The 11,367-nt window shown below is 39.7% G+C and overlaps 1 pseudogene; it reads left to right on the top strand.

Annotated features, from left to right (window-relative positions):
* The first annotated feature begins 4,849 nt into the window (after positions 1-4,849).
* LOC132008050 (serine/threonine-protein kinase 26-like) lies at positions 4,850-6,591 on the top strand (annotated as a pseudogene).
* The last annotated feature ends 4,776 nt before the right edge of the window (positions 6,592-11,367 follow it).

The following is an 11,367-nucleotide window of genomic DNA, read 5'->3' on the forward strand; positions in this document are numbered from 1 at the left end:
CTCTCATGATTCACCTCCCCTTCCAATTTACCCAAACTCCCTTCTCCTCTCTGACTACCCATGTCCTCCATGCTATTTGTTACGCTCCACAAATAAGTGAAACCATATGATAATTGACTCTCTCTGCTTGACTGATTTCACTCAGCATAATCTCTGCAAGTCCCATCCATGTTGCTACAACAGGTCGGTATTCATCCTTTCTGATGGAGGCATAATACTCCATAGTGTATATGGACCACATCCTCCTTATCCATTCATCCGTTGAAGGGCATCTTGGTTCTTTCCACAGTTTAGCAACCATGGCCATTGCTGCTATAAAAATTGGGGGACAGATGGCCCTTCTTTTCATGACATCTGTATCTTTGGAGTAAATACCCAGGAGTGCAGTGGCAGGGACATAGGGAAGGACAATCTTTAATTTCTTGAGGAATCTCCACCCTGTTCTCCAAAGAGGCTACACCAACTTGCATTCCCACCAACAGTGGAAGAGGGTTCCCCTTTCTCCACATCCTCTCCAACGCAAGTTGTTTCCTGTCTTGTTAATTTTGGCCATTTTAACTGTTGTATGCCAAGAAATTTCTTTTCATTGGTGCCTATCCTGTGACAATAGTTTCAACACATTGTATTATGAAGTAATGATTCAGTTGAATCCCAGCCCAGCCTGGTGCTCTTATGGTTTTGGGTGCAATTGTAAATGGGATTGATTCCTTAATTTCTTTTTCTTCTGTCTTGTTATTGGTGTAGAGTAATGCAACTGATTTCTGTGCATTGATTTTATATCCTGACACTTTACTGAATTCCTGTACAAGATCTAGCAGTTTTGGAGTGGAGTCTTTTGGGTTTTCCACGTACAGTATCATATCATCTGAGAAGAGTGATAGTTTGACTTCTTCTCAACATAGACTCAAAATGGATGAAAGACCTCAATGTGAGAAAGGAATCCATCAAAATGCTGGAGGAGAACACAGGCAGCAACCTCTTCGACCTCAGCCGCAGCAACATCTTCTAGGAACAATGCCAAAGGCAAGGGAAGCAAGGGAAAAAATGAACTATTGGGATTTCATCAAGATCAAAAGCTTTTGCACAGCAAAGGAAACAGTTAACAAAATCAAAAGACGACTGACAGAATGGGAGAAGATATTTGCAAACGACATATCAGATAAAGGGCTAGTGTCCGAAATCTATAAAGAACTTAGCAAACTCAACACCCAAAGAACAAATAATCCAATCAAGAAATGGGCAGAAGACATGAACAGACATTTCTGCAAAGAAGACATCCAGATGGCCAACAGACACATGAAAAAGTGCTCCATATCACTCGGCATCAGGGAAATACAAATCAAAACCACAATGAGATATCACCTCACACCAGTCAGAATGGCTGAAATAAACAAGTCAGGAAATGACAGATGCTGGCGAGGATGCGGAGAAAGGGGAACCCTCCTACACTGTTGGTAGGAATGCAAGCTGGTGCAACCACTCTGGAAAACAGCATGGAGGTTCCTCAAAATGTTGAAAATAGAACTGCCTATGACCCAGCAATTGCACTACTGGGTATTTACCCTAAAGATACAAACGTAGTGATCCAAAGGGGCACGTGCACCCGAATGTTTATAGCAGCAATGTCCACAATAGCCAAACTATGGAAAGAACCTAGATGTCCATCAACAGATGAATGGATAAAAAAGATGTGGTATATATACACAATGGGATACTATGGAGCCATCAAACGAAATGAAATTTTGCCATTTGCTACAACGTGGTTGGAATTAGAGGGTATCATGCTTAGTTAAATAAGTCAAGCAGAGAAAGACAACTATGATGTGATCTCCCTGGTATGAGGAAGTGGAGATGCAACATGGGGGATTAAGGGGGTAGGAGAAGAAAAATGAAACGAGGGGATTGGGAGGGAGACAAACCATAAGTGACTCTTAATCTCACAAAACAAACTGAGGGTTGCTGCGGGAAGTGGGGTTGAGAGAAGGGGGTGAGGTTATGGACATTGGGGAAGGTATGTGCTATGGTGAGTGCTGTGAAGTGTGTAAACCTGGTGATTCACAGACCTGTACTCCTGGGGATAAAAATATATGTTTATAAAAAATTAAAAATTTAAAAATATATTAATTAAGTAAGTAATTTTTTAAAAGAAAATAAAGAAGGGTTGGCAAAACATATCTATCTAAACGACTTTATTTTTTTTAACAAAGGCTGTAACAAAGGAGAAGGAAGGATATTATGTAATGATAAATGCATCAATCTAATAAAAGGATAAACATGTGAAAATGTCTTTGCACCCTGCAAGGGAGCACCTAAAACATAAGGCAAATATCAACTGACTTAAGGTAGAAATAGAGAACCAATACAATAAAAGTAGGGCTTTTGATACCCCACTTACCTCAATAAGTAGATGTTCCAGATAAAGAATACTACTATTGACCAGTTGACCTTAAGTGACCCATTAGACTGGATGGAATTAATAAATACAAAAATTCCACCCCCAGAAAACAGAACACAGTTTTGTTTTGTTTTGTTCTGTTTTGTTTTTTCAAGTCCACGTGGAACATTCTCCAGGATAGATTACATATTAGGACACCAAAAAAGTCAACAAATTCATGAAGATTGAAATCAGGGGAAGCATCTTGTCTGACCACCATGTTATGAAACTAGAAATCAAGTACCGAAGAAAACTGGAAAAATACACAAATATGTAGAGTCTAAGAAACATGCTAGCAAAAACCAATGGGGTCTATAAAGAAATGAAAGAGAAAATTTTCAAAATACAAAGAGAAAATGAAAATGGAAATCCAATGTTCCAAAAGTATTAGAACGCAGGCAACGGCACTGCTAAGAGGGAAGATCATAGTGACCAATGCAGATCTACCTCAAGAAACAAAATAAATCTCAAATACTCAAACACTCTAACTTTACATTAAGGGGAAAGAAGGTTGAAAATGGCCTAAAATTAGAAGAGAGAAAAAAGTAAAGATCAGAGCGAGAAGAAGTGAGAGACTAAAGAAGAGCAAGCAAAGATCTATGAAACTAAGAGCTGGTTCTTTGTAAAGATAAACAAACCGAAGCATTTTTTAAAATTTTATTTATTTATTTATTTGACAGAGAGAGAGAGAGAGAGAGATCGCAAGTAGGCAGAGAGACAGGCAGAGAGAGAGGAGGAAGCAGGCTCCCCGTGGAGCAGAGAGTCTGATGCGGGGCTCGATCCCAGGACCCTGAGATCATGACCTGAGCCTAAGGCAGCGGCTTTAACCCACTGAGCCACCCAGGTGCCCCAAAACTGATGCATCTTTAATCAGACCAGCTAAGAGGAATGAAGTACTCTAAATAAATAAGAAAGAAGACAAATTATAACCAAAACTACATAAATACAAAGGAATATAAAACAATAATAATTTATATCCCCCAAAATTAGACAGCCTTAGAATTAATTAAATTCCTAGAAACACACCATCTTTCAACACTGAATTAGGAGGAAGTAGAAAATCTGGAAGGACCAAAGTAGGAATGCAATGGAATCTCTTATTTAAAGGAAAAAAAGATTGCAATGGAATCTCTCGTTTAAAGGGGGAAACAACAACAACAACTCACCATGCACCTGGGTGGCTCAGCTGGTGAAGGAAGCGCCTGCCTTCTGCTCAGGATCCCAGGGTGGGGAGGCAGAGGGGCATGGAACCCAGCATGCAGCGCCCTGCTTAGCGAGGAGTCTGGTTCTCCCCCTCTGTTGATCATGCTCTCTAGCACGCACTGTGCTCTCCCTCTCTCTCTATCTCTCTCTCTCTCAAATAAATAAATAAATTCTTAAAAATGAAACAAAACAAAATGCCCACCAAACAAAAATTCAGGACCAGGTGGACTCACAGGTGAACTACATCAAATGTTTAAAGGATAAATAATACCTATTCTCTAATCATCCCTCCTCTCCCTCCATAAAACCACACAGAGATAGAAACACTCCCAAACCTTTTTCAGGTAGCCTTTATTACCCTAACACCAAAACCAGAGACATACAAAAAGAAAAAAAAATATGAATTAACATCCTTGATGAACACACATGCAGAAATTCTACATGAAAAGCAAAGCAAAGATTATTTGTGGAGCATAAGGAATAAGATGGAGGACATAGGGAGATGGAGAGGAGGAGTTGGGGGAAATTGGAAGGGGAGAAGAACCATGACTGTGGACTCTGAAAAACAATCTGAGGGTTTTGAAGGGGTGGGGTGGTGGGAGGTTGGGGGAGCCAGGTGTTGGGTATTATGGAGGGCACGCATTGCATGGAGCACTGGGTGTGGTGCATAAGCAATGAATTCTGGAGCATTGAAAAGAAATTAAAAAAAAAAGAAATTTACAAAAAAAAATAAAAATCAATAATGCATTAAAGGGATCATACACCATAACCAGGTGGAATCTTTTCCAAGTACAGATACTTTAACTTCCACTAGTCAATTGCCATGATATATATACTACATTAACATAATGAAGGCTAGAAACCCATACAGTTATCCCAACAGATGCAGAAAAAGCATTTGACTAAATTTAGCATTCATTTATGATTAAAAAAAATTCTCAACAAATTCTGGAGATGTAATGTGGACCAATGCATGTATAATTAAGAATGCCATATTGCATATTTGAAATTTTCTCAGGGTAGATTTTAAATATTATCACCAAAAAGCAGGAAGAGATAAAAAAAAAAAAAAAAACAAACAAACAACACAATAAAGTGGAAAACTATTAACAATGTTGTTAAGTGATGGATATATTAATGAGCATGATTGCGTCAATTATTTCACAATGTATATGTATATCTTAACAGCAGATTCCCTCTCCAGGCTGAGCCATGCACCAGGTCCCCCAGGCTGCAGCTTTTCCTCCCCTGATAGCAGAGAAGCCAACCCCTTTGCTGCCTCGCCAACCCCAGCCACAGCCTGGCAACTGGAGGATGTCCCAGCACTCCAGACACTGCCTTGCGCTCCAGAGCAAGGGCAGGACCAAAGGAGGAACAGCCCCCAATGGCCTCCAGCGACTAGCTGGAGGGCAGGTTGCTGGGATCTCTCCATCTCCTCTCCCTAAAGCTTGGAGGTGTGGAGGAGTGGCCTCACTTCCAGCCCTTGTCTCTGCAGCCACACACAGCCGTCCCAAGTTGGAGAGGAGCAGGGTTGGCGGAGCCTGCGGGTGGATGCCAGAAAGGATCTGATCGGGAAGCCTGGAAGAGCCCTTGGAACTACCCCCGGAGGAGAAGCCCTCTGAGCCAGAAGCGCCACCACAGCAGGAGCAGAGAGGAGCAGCAGTTGCCTACTGGCCTTTGGCTAGCCAAGTTCACCGGATACAGGATAGCATAGCTGATCACAAGAGAACTGTTCACAAAATCGGAGTGCCTTGGAAAAGGGTCCTTTGGAGGTTTTTGATGGAATTGATAGCTGTACCCAGCCAGTGGTTGCTGTTAAAATCATAGACCTCGAGGAAGCTGCAGATAAAATTGAAGACATTCAGCAAAAAATAACAGTTTGGGGTCAGTGAGACAGCTGATATGTACCAAAAATAGTATGCATCATTTTAAAGGATTCAAATGGATAATAATTAAATACCCTTATGGTGGTTCAGCTCTGGATCTCATTGGAGCTGCTCCATTTGATGAGTTCCAGATAGCTATCACACTAAAGGGAATTTTGAAAGGTTTGGGCTATCTGCATTGAGAAATGAAAATTTGCGGAGACATAAAGGCTCCCAATGTCTTGCTGTCAGAAGAAGAGCATGTTAAACTGGATGACTTTGGAGTTGCTCGCCACCTGGCAGATACGTAAGTTAAAGGAAATACATTTGTGGGAACACCAATTTGGATGGCTCCTGAAGTCATTTAACAGCCAACTTATGACTCAAAAGCTGACAGTGGGTCATTGGGAAGTACTACTACTGAGCTAGCCAAGGGGGAGTTGCCGAACTCTGATACACATCCAATGGGAGTTCTGTTTTTTATCCAAAACAAACAAACAAACAAACAAACAAGCAGACAGACAGACAAAACCCCACCCCACAATTGTCCAATCCTTGTTGGAGACTTCACTAAATCCTCTAAGGAGTTTCTGATGCTTGCCTGAAAGATTCCTCATTTTGTACTATAGCTAAGAAACTTCTGAAACACAAATTCATTGTAAAGGGTCCAAAGAAAACTTCTTACCTGACCAAACTGATTGATTTAAGAGATGGAAGGCAGAAGGGCACAATTGTAGTGACTCTGACTCTCAGGGCTCTGATTCACAGACCACCAGCAGAGGAAATAATACTCATTCTGACTGGAGCTTTACCACTCCACAAAAGAAGCCTGATGCAAAGAAACTATAGAATGGGGTAGAGAAGATGTTGTGCAAACCCTGAGCTGTTTGTCTGTGGTAATCATACCTGTGTTTGTGGAACTTAAACAGCAGGATGAGAATAATGCTAGCAGGAATCAGGCTGCTGATTCCTGAAGAACTTGAGAGAAGTACTGCTATGGCTGAAGCAACCTGTCCTCGTACCACAGATAAAATAGTGAAGAAATTTACTGAAAATTTTCAAAAGTGATCAACAGATGAATTCCCCTAAAGAACTTCTTATTATTGGCTTCCATTTCACATGGACCCAGAGAAACCCAACAACACTACTTTAACCTTAACAATGCTTAACTCAGGAGCTCCATGTAGCTTTTGGATCTTTGCACAGTTGAAGATCTAGAAGAAGCTATTCAGCTATTTTGTGATAATGTTTATTATTTTATATCTTAAAGAGATTATTTTGTAAGGAATAATTTTTAAAGAGATTTTATTTATTTATTTGTCAGAGAGAGGGACAGAGAGATAACAGAGTACAAGCAGGTGGAGAGGCAGGCCGGGGAGAGGGAGAAGTCGTCTCTCTGCTCAAATGAGGGACTCCATCTGATCTGAGGGCCTTCAGATCATGACCTGAGCTGGCTGAGCCACCCAGGCATCCCAAGGAACAACTTTCAATACTATAATTTCACCTGTAATCTACTAAATGCTGAGATACAGGTCTGCTTTTATAGTGTCATTATTACTTACATTACTGGGATGATTACATTTCATGTTTTGATATTTAGGTGACTCTACATTCATGAAACCTACACATCTTTCAAAGTCATCCTAAATATTCAACTTTTGTAAATCTTCAAGCCTCAAAACACTTAAAAAAAAAAGATCACATGTCTGAAGATGACTACTGGTGGGGAGGTGGAAACAAGTCACAGCTTCTTAAGGAAGAAGTTTTTTATAAGCTCTTGGAAATGAAACCTGGAAACATATTGATGATCCTGCCAAGGTGGGATGATATTCTGGGCAGCTCACTGATGATCCCATTTGAGAGCCCAATGTTTGAGACATTTATAGCAGAGAACATGTAGCAACAGAGGTACATGTTGGTGTGCATATTGACCTCCTTCAGAAGAGGCAATTAACCTTCAGAAGAGGCAATTGACCCTTATTTAACACAAGTGGAAATTTAAAGCAGTACTAATTAGCCAAGGATGGGTTTTTGGCAATACTGGAGGAATTAGGCTTTGTTTTTACAATCTTCAACTCATACTGCATATTATATGCTTAGATTTGGACACCATTAAAAAAGGTCAATAATTTTTATTAAATACCTGATCAATAGGTTGGATAGAATTTACACCAGCATATTATTGCTGTGGTAGTATAAACTATGTATTCATTTTTGTGCTTCACAATTATCTATACATAAGCATCATTGTTCATCTTTGAAAGGGTATTTTAATAAGTTATTTCTATTTTTATGGAAAATAACCATATTACAGAATGACTTGTGTCTATACAAAGTTAAGTTACACTGAATGGGTAATTTCCAGTTTTATTTGTGGTACTATCATGTGGTTAAATAGCTCTTTTAAGCTGTGTGTGTGTGTGTGTAATATCTAAATTCTGAACTGGGGCTATATTTCAGTATTGGTAGGATTATTGATATTAACTAGTTTTGCTAGTTAATGTTTTATTGTTTGGATCTGCACAGTTCAGTTTTTGCAAAGAAATCACTTCTAAAAATCTGAATAATTGTCAAATATTGGAAGAAAGATGTTCTTCAAATGAAGAATACAGATTTTAGTCAAAGTGGCCATTACTTTCTCTTTCTTCATAATAATACAGATATTTTTAAAAATTGCATGGAGGACATGGGGAGTTAGAGAGAAGGGGGTTAGGGTAAATTGGAAGGGGAGGTGAATCATGAGAGACTATGGACTCTGAAAAACAATCTGAGGGGTTTGAAGTGGCAGGGGAGTGGGAGGTCGGGGTACCAGGTGGTGGGTATTATAGAGGGCACGGATTGCATGGAGCACTGGGTGTGGTGAAAAAATAATGATACTGTTATGCTAAAAATAAATAAATGAAAAAAATTTCCTTTTAGTAATCCAGAATTCATTGTTTATTCACCACACCCAGAGCTCCATAATATCCACCACCTGGCTCACGCAACCTCTAACTCCCTCCCCCTCCAAAACTCTCATATTTTTTCTCAGAGTCCACAGACTCTCATGGTTCAAAAACAAATATAAAGATCAGTGGAACAGAGTAGAGAGTCCAGATATGGACCCTCAACTTTATGGTCAAATAATCTCTGAAAAAGCATAGAAAAATATACAGTTGAAAAAAAGATAGTTTCTTCAATCAATAATGCTGGGAAAATTGGACAGCTATGTGTAGAAGAATGAAACGACCATTCTCTTACACCGTACACAAAGATAAACTCAAAATGGATAAAAAACCTCATCGTGAGGCAGAAATTCATGAGACTCCTAGAGGAGAACATAGGCAGTAACCTCTTTGACATTGGCCACAGAAACTTTTTTCAAAATATGTGTCCAAACACATATTTTGTGGGCACCCCACACTCTGGTGGGCCAGTCTGGTGCACTCAGACCCGCACCCTGCTATCAGAGCCTGAGAGGCACGTGCCCAACACCCTCTCCTGAGAGAGGTGTGCGCAAGCCTGGTGCTCCTAGATCCGGAAAGATCAGGCACTCCCAGCACGGGCCAGCGGGAAAATCTCAGTGTGCAATTGCTGTTTGGAACTTCTCTGGTGGTCTGGAGCTGCCCAGACAGCCGTCACTGCCATAGTTTTGGAGTTTTGGGCACAGCAGAAGATCCTGTGTCCCCAAGGAATGCAACTTGGAACCTGCTCTGCCAATGGCCAAGGGGGAGTTTATATGGGATCTGCAGCACCCACAGGGGAGCAGACTGAGGCTTCTCTCTGACAGGGAGGTCGGGGTGCAGTTTTCTTTACTCTAAACCTCAAAAAACAATCAAAAGCTGTCAAGGCGAGAGAAAAGAATTGAACAAACATAAAAACACCCAGAGAACAAAAGCCTCAAAAAAACCGGTTTCCTCAGAGCCCACCCAATTGACGGGGTTGGAGAACTTAACTCAGGGAACATCATTGACTGAAAACCCACGTGACAGTCCCCTTCCCCAGAAAACCAATCAGGAAAGAAAAAAAAAAAAAAAAAAAAGACTAGAAGAGAACAACCACCACTAGTTCATAAATGCAACTTTTATTTTTAATTCATTCCCAATATTCTGGCTCAATTTTTTAAAGATAGATAATTTTTTAAAGATTTTATTCATTTATTTGACAGAGATCACAAGTAGACAGGGAGGCAGGCAGAGAAAGAGAGGGAAGCAGGCTCCCCGCCGAGCAGAGAGCCCGACGCAGGACTTGACCCCAGGACCCTGAGATCATGACCTGAGCCGAAGGCAGCAGCTTAACCCACTGAGCCACCCAGGTGCCCCAAGATAGATAATTTTTTAACCTATTGACCATCATAGTGAGATGTCCAGTACATCAAATTCCATAATATCCTTCTAACCTGAACTTTTTGATATATACACCTGTGTTTTTCTTTTGCTTTTCTATTTTTTAAATTTTTCTTAAATTTTAGTTTAGTTTAGTCTAGTTTATTCCTTTTTTAGGTTTATTTTCTAATATTCATATAGAGATAAACTTCAAGGTAACCGCCCTTTCCCAATCAATGCTACCCCTATAGGTAAAACAATTTTTAGTCCCCCTTTATCTAAGGAATGTTAAGTCCTTTAACAAAGATATCAAGATGCATCCAGGAAAAATCAAAATAACCTTCCTCACCCACACTGAGAATTTATAACCATTCTCCCATTTTTGTCTTCTGCCAGAGTTTCTGTGTAATTGTGTTTGTCCTGATAGTATGTAAATCTTATACTTGGGGTTCTTTTTGATGAGGCTCTTTATTTTTTTGCTTATATATATATATTTTTTTCTCTTGTCATATAATTTTATCATATAAATTTTATATGATAAAAAATTTTAAATTTTTTGTCATATAATTTTATCATATATCTTGTCATATAATTTTATCTTGTCATATAATTTTATCTTTTTGTTAGTTTTTGTTTGTATACTTCATAAATCTTAACTTGGGGTCAATTTGGGCTGAACCTTCTCTTTTATCTTCTCTTTCTTTCCTGTCTCTCTCTCTATTTTTTTCTTTTCTTTTTTATCACGTTCTGGTGGGGAATCCTGATTGATCAGAAGCATTCCAGGGTGAACCTTGACTGCACCACAGTTGATAGATCTAGCTACATCTGTTCAGTCATCTCTCTCCAAAATGACAAGGAGGAGGAATTCCCAAAAGAAGAAAAATACAGAGGTTGGGTCTTCTGCAACAGAGCTGATGGCTACTGACATAGACAATATGTCAGAAAAGGATTTCAGGCTAACAATTATCCAAGCAGTAGCTAAGTTGGAGAAAGCCATGGATGACAAAATGCAATAGATTAGAAAAGAACTGAAAGCCACAGGGAGATGTACACAAAGTTAGGGCAGAACTGAAAGCTACAAGGGATAAGGTTCCCAATGCTCTCAAGGAGTTCCAATCTAATCAAAATTCTCTCAAAACTAGGGTAACTGAGACAGAAGATAGAATTAGTGATCTGGAGGACAAACAGATAGAGAGAAAGGATCAGGAGGAAGCCTGGAACGAAAGGCTAACAAGCCACAAAGACAGAATCAGGAAAATGAATGATTCCATGAAACGTTCCAGTGTCAGAATTATTGGAATCCCTAATGAGAGGAGAAAGAAAGAAGTCTAGAAGATACAGTGGAACAAGTTGTTCAAGAAAATTTTCCCGATCTCACGAATGGAACCAGCATTCATGTACTAGAGGCAGAACGGTTTTCCCCAAGATTATAGATTCTCAAAAGTCCTTAAGACACTTAATAGTAAGAATGAAGAATTATAATTATAGGCAGACCCTCTTGAAAGCCTCTAGGACAAAGACTCTCCTTACATGAAGAGTAAAGCCCATCAGATTAACGTCA

This window comes from Mustela nigripes, unplaced genomic scaffold (genome assembly GCF_022355385.1).
Source record: "Mustela nigripes isolate SB6536 unplaced genomic scaffold, MUSNIG.SB6536 HiC_scaffold_20, whole genome shotgun sequence".
In the NCBI taxonomy this organism is placed as follows: domain Eukaryota; kingdom Metazoa; phylum Chordata; class Mammalia; order Carnivora; family Mustelidae; genus Mustela; species Mustela nigripes.